This window comes from Haplochromis burtoni, unplaced genomic scaffold (assembly GCF_018398535.1).
Source record: "Haplochromis burtoni strain Fernald_Lab_line unplaced genomic scaffold, NCSU_Asbu1 Contig_213, whole genome shotgun sequence".
Taxonomy (NCBI): domain Eukaryota; kingdom Metazoa; phylum Chordata; class Actinopteri; order Cichliformes; family Cichlidae; genus Haplochromis; species Haplochromis burtoni.
Window position 1 is genome coordinate 39,845 of NW_024582574.1, and position 10,069 is coordinate 49,913.

Consider the following 10,069-nt stretch of genomic DNA (forward strand, 5'->3'; position numbering starts at 1 on the left):
AAAAAAAAAGTATGAAGCTACATCAAACCTCCCAGGAATCTGTCTCCTTCCCCATCTTAAACAGAGGATCTTTGGCGTGTTAAGCAAATGTGTCAACCACTACCTCAAAATGTTCAATATTTATACGCCCGTCTGTGCAAGGCTTACACTTGTTGCAATGACACTCTTTGGGGAACTTCTCACTTATAAGAAACTACTTATAGTGAAATGCCATGACTTCATTTATTTAGAACAATAAGAAGCCCATCCAGTGTAAAGAGTGACGGTCTAGGCTCTGCTGCTCAGAGATAAGGCCAGGCTTCACCTTTCCTGATGGAAGAATAACTGAATGAATGAGAGGGGGGGAAAAAAAAAAAAAAAGACTGCAGCAAGAGAATTATGAAAGTGATATAAGGTAGGCAGAGCATGAGTAGATGTTTTATGAAGAGCGAAATCAGTACTCTGCCAGGCATGCACTCATCCTCCTTCTGTTCTGTGCCCACAGAGGGCAAACTGAAAAAGGTGCAGTAATTTCCACTTTGCTATAGTGTTAATGACATAAAGGAGAGCTATGTCCTTGGAAGAGTAGAGATGCTTCTCTATAGCACAGGAAGGATTCATATTATCCTCAGTCATGAACATGAAAGTCAAATTAAAGTATGAATGCCACAGTAAGAAGGCCATAAAAATCAAACAAGCCTGATTATGACTGACAGCAACATGTCATAAACAAACTAAGGTCCTCTGCTACAACAGGCTATATTTGTCAGGCCAATACAGACAAGTGCGCTCCTGTGAACTTACTTTGTAACGTCAACTGTGTTAATTCTATTGTTTACCTCGTGAACATTGTGACTGAAGATCAAACGACGACCATCGTGATTACACCGGAGATAGACAATCCTTCCCTGGTGCGGCATTTAGGGATGTGATAAGCCTTCAAACTCACTGATGTTCTCCTGAAACTAAACCTCTTAGATCATATTTCATTTTCTCCCTGGTACCTGTAGCAATGTGGCCCCTTGTGGTTTTTACAGAATGCTATTTTTGGCCTGAACTTGGCCTTACATGTCAGACCTGAAGGTACAATACATCACAGCGAAGGTCATTTATAAACTGAGCAAATTATAAACATGGATGTCATGGCCGAAACCTGGCAGTCATCCATCATCGCTCACGCTGTACATACTGCTAATCAATGTCAGATGAGGAATCAAGTCACATGGGCTTAATATGGACACTGCCACAAGCAGCTATTGTATGTCTCAGAGGGTATTGTGTTCATTTCAATTCTGGTGTTATACCTGAACATCACAAAGCATTGTACAGAGATTAGTGCCGCACGGTGTATTAGAGAAAGATTAGGCGTTCTTTTAGGCTCGGAGAAAATTCTACTTCTTTAAGAGGGCTACAAAAAAGAACATCTTCACTATAGTATAAAATGCAGGATCTTTTATGGATTTGTAGTTTGGGTAAAATAAAAAGTTGTTTCTTTATTGTTGTTTTTAACAAGATGTTCACCAGTGTTAGTTTCTGAATTATCTGAAAAAGTCAAAAAAAAAAATCAAACCAGGGTGTTGTGAAAAATGACTTCAGCTGAACTACAGTACCACAAGTTTTATTCATCCGTCTTTCTATCCTATCTTATAAAGGCCGACTGCTCGCCTTGCCCTGCTAGAGACCTTGCGTTCCTCAGAGAGTGTAATCCTCTTGTTGCTGAGCAAATATTCAAATTTCTTCTCAATCTCTGAACAACAGACCCCTCTGGCACCTGTAAGGTATGGACATGCATGCCTCACCTTACCTACAATACCATGCCTGCAATTATAAAAGTTGGATCTGATTTATCAACTGTAGGTTAATTTATTTAAAAAAGAAAAAAGAAAAAAAAAGACCCAAGTTCAGTGTTATTTGCCCTTACAAATACTCCATATGAAACTCTTCAGGTGTAAAACAGACCCGACTTTCACTGTCCTTTCTTTGAGTTTTAAAAACCTCTCAAAGAAACCTCACAAAGTAAATGTCAGATTACAGATAACGCTTTACACAGCGTAGCAAAAATAAGGAAAAGCCCACAAAGCTGACATTAGACACTGACATTTTTGCAGCGGTTTAACAGTACAGGGAGTCACGGTCTGTAATGTCCAGACTGCACTGCAGCACAACACAAGCGCACATTAAAGCAGGGAGACCACACACTGACTCAGACAGCAGGGTTCATACACCGATTAGATAAACTATGCAGACGGTCGCATCAGTTACTGCCAGTCAGTTATCCGTTCACAGTCTGTCTTCACTGATGTCCAGATTACAGCGAGCAGGTCGCTGTGAAAGGCACAGCAGCGGCTCGCTGAAGGTCCGTGATGAGAAATGCTGATACTCAGACAGGGGTAAGACACCAGACAGCTAAGGCCCTGTCATTTCAAAACACCGTTTTAAAATTAAAATTGGGGTTAACACCACTGACGCCAAAAACAAAACACAGTCAGCATGGTTACAACCATCATCTGAATTCTACACCTTATACTTTGCCCACTGAAGTCTGACACTGACTGTAGGCAGTAAGACGGGAAGTCTGTACAGAAAAGGTAACACCAGTTCAATGGCACAAAATAATGTGCACTTATTTATACATCATCAATGATGCAACACTGCAGCAAACATGCCACTGCACACTTGACATAAAATTTAACATGAGCATTAAAAAATACTTTCAATATTTTTTTGCCACTGTACAATTTTTTAATTAAATGTAGGGTTCACTGATCTGCAAACCACTGTACAGTGCAATGTCAAAGTCTTGAGTCACCCCTCGTTTCTCTGTGTTTCAATTTCAAGGAGAAAAACACAAATTTTTAAGTGGTCTTGAGCAACAGTCCTCCAAGCTTCCTGAAGGTTGTTCAAAGCTTTTCAGCGGACATTGGCTGCTTTTTCACTCAGTTTCAGTCCTCATACTTTACAACGACATTCTTGTTTAATGATACTTTAATACAGTAAAGCATACCTGGATAGAAAAATACACTGGAACAGTATCAGTCATGGATTGGCCTCCCCAGAGACCAGACTTCAACATTATTGTAGTGCGGAATCATCTTGACAGAACATAAAAGACAGCCAACATCCAAAAAAGACCTTTGAATGTCCTTCACGAACCCTGGACAACTTTCCTGAAGACTGCTTAAAGAAAACAAAAAGAAAGGTGCCTGAGAAAATTCTGATGAAGAAGAGGTGGTCATAACAAAAACTGACTTTGTTTTTAACCTTATATACATTGTATTTAAAATGAGGTTTTTCTGTTCAATAACTTTGACTTATTTCTCATCTTCCTAGCCAAATATAGGAACCCCCCCTGGCTTCTGCTCCGCGGCCGCTGAGTGACCACTCATCTGTGACTCTCCTCAGCTCTTTCCCGAAGAGTGGCACGGTTACCCCTCTGTTGGTCTTCCTTGGTCTCTTGTGCTCTGAGGGTCTCTGGATGTCTGGAGCCTGGATCTCCTCCATACCTGCTTCATGCCCTGGAGGACGGGGCTATGGCTCCCTACACCCTCTAGCAGATCATTACATGAAGGAACCTTTTAAATACATGCGCACTCATGCTCACAGGTGCGCCATTTGGTAAAGTAAATCCGTTGGGCATCTTTCTTGGCCTTTAGACAATAATTTTGATGGCAAAAGAACCAAACGGGACAGGCGGGGGAAAACAAACAAACAAACAAACAAACTAGAGTTGGCTCGGATTTAAGGCTATGTGCGCATCCAATTGTGCTGAATTATGAAAGAAGAATGTGTTCCATACACCACAACTCAGATGAATTATTTAACCAGTAAAGAGACGTGGGTGTGCATTTGTGTGAAAGAAAGTGTTTGAGGTTTTATTTTGCTTCACGTTTTCAGTTTTAAAAGGCGATGTTTAGGAGCTGGGACACTAAAAGGCAGTTTATCTTTTCTCAGCTCCTGTCTAACAGCGTGGGAAATGTCAGAGCCTTCAGGCAGCCCTGTGGCAGGTGGAGGCACATTGCTATGCAGCATGCTCTGTATGTAAAGCACCACAACACTACAACACTGTACACCAGCAGCTTGGACTCGAGAGGTATTTAGTTCAGGCTCAAGTTAACCGATCAGCTAGGTCAACTTGACATTGGAAATTACATGCAAAATAAAATTGAGAAGAACAACATTTTCCTTTTCATTTCATGTTTCCCCCACAAAGTCATAATATTTAAAAAAGCCCAAGCAGACTTAATTTAGTCACAAGCAAACCACATAGGCCGTTTTCTGCCGCAGTGTTGAGTCTGCTTCACACGGGTAAACAAAAGTGTTTGGCTGATGCGAGTAGCTATCCGACTGGATCTGTATACTCCCTGGAATGGGACTCCTTCTCAGAATAGCCAATGGCAGATGCCTTCCCTCTGTTATTTGCAGCGAAGGGCAATAGAATCCACTCTCTTGCAATGCACTGTGGTTTGGACCTTAGTTCAGCAGAGAGCGCTTGAAATTTGGAGCAGAAAAATCAGTCAACTTTCAATTATAACTTCATGTGAGAACTCGTTTTTTTAAAAAGTTTTAAAGAAGTCCGACAACTGTGCAGCAAGCAGACTTTAGACATTAACACAGAACAGCAACATGTGCAAATGCATGCTACTGCACAACAGACCATTTAAATTTAGATTGTTAATAGTCTAAATTAACAAATTAATTAACTAAAATTAGTTTTGCTTTATTTATTTTTTTAAACAGCTAAACAGCACTTAACTGAAAACCTAAGACCAGACTGTTTGCATCTTTGGTTGCAGAATGACTAAGTCAACATAATAAACAAGATCTCTTGAACATAGCCTTGGTTTTAGAAAAAAATGCACAGTTCAGTTTTTTTCCTGCTTTTCGGGGTTACTGCTGTAAGATGCAAACAAAAAACTCAAATACCTAACATGCCATGAAGTACATATCCATGTAAGTTTGTAAGTGCTCGAGCACTTTCATCAACCAGTTCAATAGCAACACCAAACAAAGAGGGGGCTCTCTCTGGAGCTTCATGCCAACCTCCCTCCAGTATGTTACAACGCATTGCATCAGTAATAGAAAGGAAAGAAGGAGGAACAAAAATAAAGGATGCAAACTTCAAAAGATTAATTAGCTTCTTATCCTGTCAAACACAATATTCTGTATTTGGCTAAACAGGACAAAAATGGTTAAGATGCCCGACTGATGCCGTTTGTAGAACTGAATGATGCTGTCAGGAGGGCTTTAGTTTATTTAAAATGCTTAACCCGTTTCTTGCAGGCAGGCAGTGATAAGGTGAAACACGAGTGCCGCTGAATAAAGAAGAAGTCTGGTAGAACTTTTAAGGTGAAAAAAGATAGTTTAAAATTAAATTATTCCAAATATGCTGGGCACTCAGAATAATTTACCTTACTTAAAGTGGACAGTGCATAATAAAGATCAATTAAATGGTCTTGCTGATCTTGTTAACAAAGTCCATATTTTTAAATCAGGCAATTTCAGTGTTGCTGTAGTCGTGTTTTTGCTGTGGCCATTTCTCATTATAAAGCAGCAGAGAACTGCATTTTGCTCCTGTTACACAGTCTTGTAAATAGTGCATCTAGTGTGTACCGTCAAACATTTAATTGGGAAGCCAAGTTCTGTCCTCCTCTGCTAAAAATAAGCAAGCACAGTCAAAACACTGCAATAAACTGAGGTGAAATCAAGGTTTTCAGAACGGAAAACAGTTGACCAAAGACAAATAACACTTGAGCCTCCATCAAATCATCTGACCTCCAAGGAGCAGGATCCGGTGTGTATATCATGTCACCCTAGTTGTCACGTACCGGTCAGGGACACACGACTCGAATCGAAAGTGAGCGCGGCTTCAGTGTCTCCAGGCACATGTTCTCAAAAATAGACAGGAAACCAGATTTACCGACCTGCGCATGTATGCCATCACCAACTAGTCAAGCGAGAGTATACTTCTATGCATGTCCGCAGTCATAATACACACAGTGAAGAATCTTGTTTATTATGACCAATTCTTTGACTACATATAAAATATGACTACAATCGCACACGATGTTCCTAAACTATATGCATCATCATAAAACTGATGACACATATAATCTTAAAGTGCCCAGGGGAACTAGGAGAGAAGGATGTAGAGATACAACCTGAAAAACAAGCATCAGATCTTTGCTGCCATAACCACCATAAAGGTTTTCATAACAGTAGCAGGTTTGTAGTTTTTCTAGAAGAGAGCAGTTAAAATGGCAACAACTGTACCGGACTGGAAAAGTCTCAGCCCGGTTAACCACTGGTATAATTAAAATTCACAATCCTAATGAACAGTCTAAAGCAGGCCAATATATAGATCTGTATCACTATTGAACTTACTCATGGACAAACCTACAGGAGACTGAGGTGTGAGAAACTTGCTAAAGAAAGTTGTAGCATGCCCGGAGCACCTGCTCAAACCACAGATGCTTCTTGCTGATAGCCGTTGATGCAGGCATAGCTGCTATGGGCAAGAATAGATTGCCTTACTCAACAGCCCTGCAGTGCAGGGTGTGGTGGCTGAGAAAATTAATACCCCAACTAAAATGTCCTGCTGTTAATGTTCTATATCGTGACTGTGTTTCCGGCAGCCAGAATAGGTATCAAGCTGTTGGAGGAGATGGCAGTGCGGATTCCCCTGGTCACCTTAATACTGGAGTAATTCAAGACTATTTTAATCAGCACAGCAGTAGCTCCAAACTTTAGTGGTTTATATGTTTGCCTCACAAGTGAAAGATCTCAGGTTTGATCCCACGAGGAGACAAAACCCTTTGGGGTGTGTCAGAAAGGGCATCTGGTGTTTTAAAAAAAACAAAACAAAACCAACATGTGGAGCTACCCGCTGTGGAGACCTCTTCTTAATAAGGGAGCAACTAAAAGTAGTTTCATTTTTAATCAGCAGAGTATGAGAAGGTTTAGAGCCTGGGTGCAACCCTCTGAGATACTCAGCAGACACATAGATGCAAGAAATAACCTCTTAGTAAAACCTCTTTAACAATTGAAAAAATAATAATAATAATAATTGTAAGAAAACATTTTGTGAGCAACAAAGCAGAAAGTCCAAGCTTAAAATGCGTTCATACTGCCAGGTTATACTAAACCACAGAGACCATAAGAAACCCCTGCTATGCCATTCACTGACAGCTGTCACATATGCAGCATAGTCCGCGTGGCATGTGCTCTACATGCGGCAGTGTAAGCAAGAACCGGCCTTGTGGGACCTTTTCATTTAGTTCTTACTCCAAAGTAAACAACATGGAAGCTCAAGATTCTTTTCAGACATACGTGTGTGTGTTAAACCAACGAAATAGTAAAACAAAAGCATTCTTAAACAAAGCACATATGCTTTGGTATTTCCATTGCCGAGTCTGCTGCATAAACAGTGATGAAGATAGAAGTAGGGCTGTTCGATATAACGATATATATCGGATGACGATATAAAAACGTCTATCATTTCATTTTTTACGCTAACGTTTGTTTTGTGGTGTCGTAAAGTAAACTGTTTAGGGCAATATTTTTTCATGGTTTTGATGGTCACTGTAGTGGCTATATTCATTTCTTAAAGTTCTCTCTTTGTCTTATTTTTAATACAACCACACTACAGATGGACAAGCGCCTGTTTTTATGCGTTGTCATTAGCAACAACGACGGCAAAACCATCGCGTGTCCGCTGGTTTAGTTTCCACACTAACCTTTCACAATAAAGTTCAAGATCCTGATGAGACTTTTCAAAATAAACGGAATCACATGAAAGAGTATGCAGAGTGTTTACGGATGAGAAGCAAAAAAGAGCCGTCAGGTGCTAAAAAATAAACCTTAGACTCAAAGGTTAGAACAGGCTTTTCCCCGCAGCACACTGTGTAATAAATATGCACAAAGAAAACGGCGGCTGTTACAACTTACGTCTAAAAATGTATTGTTTCATGCATCGGTTAAAACACTCGACTCCAGCTACATGACGCGCAGCTGGAAACACTTCACCAAGTCGAGCTGCCCGAGATTCACAGAATTTACAGAAAATGTTACATTCTTGTGATTTATATCGTTATCGGGACGATAGATGTCTTAACATCGGGATGAGATTTTGGTCATATCGCACAGCCCTAGATAGAAGAGTTTCATCTTTTGACTTTACCTCTTCGATTATTTTTGCAGTTTTCTTGCTTAATGCTTGAAAGCCAAGTGTACCATATTTGAAACACGAGTTCTAGACTTCTACATCTTTGTTATTTTGTTTCTCCTGAAAAACCTAAATAAAACTGCACAATACAATTTTAAACAATAAACTGCAAATAAATGATGATGTGGCAGATATAATTCAGATTTGGAAAAATGGCTAATCAACTTTTCTTTATCTTTATTCTTTATTTATTTATTTAGCAGTTTTATTGTATTTTATTTTGTTCCATTTAATTTGTTGAGCTATTTGGATTTTTACACGCTGCTACTATACTACATTCACCATAGAATGGATTTTATTGTATTGACATTTTTAGTCAGCATGAAAACTATAGGCTATATTCATACATAGTAATTAGAGATAATAAAACACTTTGCTGTAAAACAAAGTGCAATGAAGGTTTGAACTCTGTTAGAACACACTGCTTTGTTTACCCATCCTGTTCCTGTTTAAACTGAAGAAACTGCCTGTTGTGACGTACCACAGTTTATCCCTTTAACGTATGATACAGGCCATTACATAAAAGGCACAAATCTTAACAGACATTTCGTTTTAAAAAATCGAACCAACAAAGCAGCTTGCTTTGTTCTGGAAGAAAACCCAAGAAGAAGAAAAGGACAAGCCGACCCTCCCCAGTGACTGTCACATCTATTCTCATTTCTATTTCAGTCCATATTTCACAACCTCTCTCCTCACCATCAGAGTCCTCTTCAGACTTTTGTGGCAGATCCAGTGGTGACATTTTTGACTAGTCTATCTATAACTCCAATCACAGCACCCAGATAATTGGCGAAAGGTCACCAGGACAATTATGGCTCAATAAAAACATCTGCTGTCGCTGCTCTAAGATATTACAGTAGGTAATATTTAAGTTCCCCACCAAATCAGATTCTTTAAATGGAGCGTGAGTACAATGTTGCTGAGTACAATAAGGAAGCTTTCCAGCTAATGAAGTTGATTTTAAGTAACATTTTAAGGGAAAAAAACAAAACCAACAAAAAAACCTAACAAACCACACATTCCTTCTTACCGACAATTTAAAAAAAAAAAAGTTTGACAAAATAAAATTACTACATTACTGCCTGTATTAGTCGCTTCATTGCAAAATTGTGAAAACGAAACCAACCCTCAACTGTGTTATAGACTTTGAATTGTACTTTTGTGCATTTAATCTGACAATAAGGTGGTCTTAAAGTTTTTTTTGTTTTCAGTTGGGAAGCTGATTTCTGGCAATCTGATTTCATTAATTTCCAATCACATTAAATTATCACACCGATTCCAGTGAGCACATGTGTCAAAGTAAAGTTTCAACGCGAGCAGTGTTACCATTACAAACAACTTCACTAATGCCGTAATTAAGTAGTAACGTAATTTTATGGCTTCAACCAACAATACTGATTTCTACATTAAAATAAAAAAACAAAAACAAACAAATGCAAACGTATTTGCCAATTAACAAAAAAGAAAAGAAAAAACAAATGTCATAGAAGGCAGGATCAGTTGCTCTATAGCCTATCATAAGTCAACAGCTGAAGACACTTTTGTTTTAAGGTTTTCCATTTAATCAATACTTTATCCAAAAACTTCCCCTAAAAATAGGCTCGTAGTTTACGGCCTTTTTAAGGCTATAAGCTGGTGTCCGTCCCCTGCCATGGGTGGAGCTGGGGCACGCGAAGCTTGTATCAGTGCATAGTGAGATGACAAAAGGACAAATTTGTATTTACATTTGCCATTTTTAACTAGTCATATCACTACCAATCAACGTACTGTGGAAAAAGAAAGAAGAAATGTAAAAAAAAGGGAAAAAGGAGTGGGGGGGTTAGGTCAAGATTTTTAATTTACCTGTAGCATGTAACAAAAACAAGTCTA

The 10,069-nt window shown here is 39.1% G+C and overlaps 1 long non-coding RNA gene across 1 annotated transcript in view; it reads right to left on the reverse strand.

Annotated features, from left to right (window-relative positions):
• Positions 1–10,069, reverse strand: part of LOC106633499 — a 91,064-nt gene that overhangs the window by 20,121 nt on the left and 60,874 nt on the right. The gene's annotated exons all lie outside the window — the stretch shown is intronic.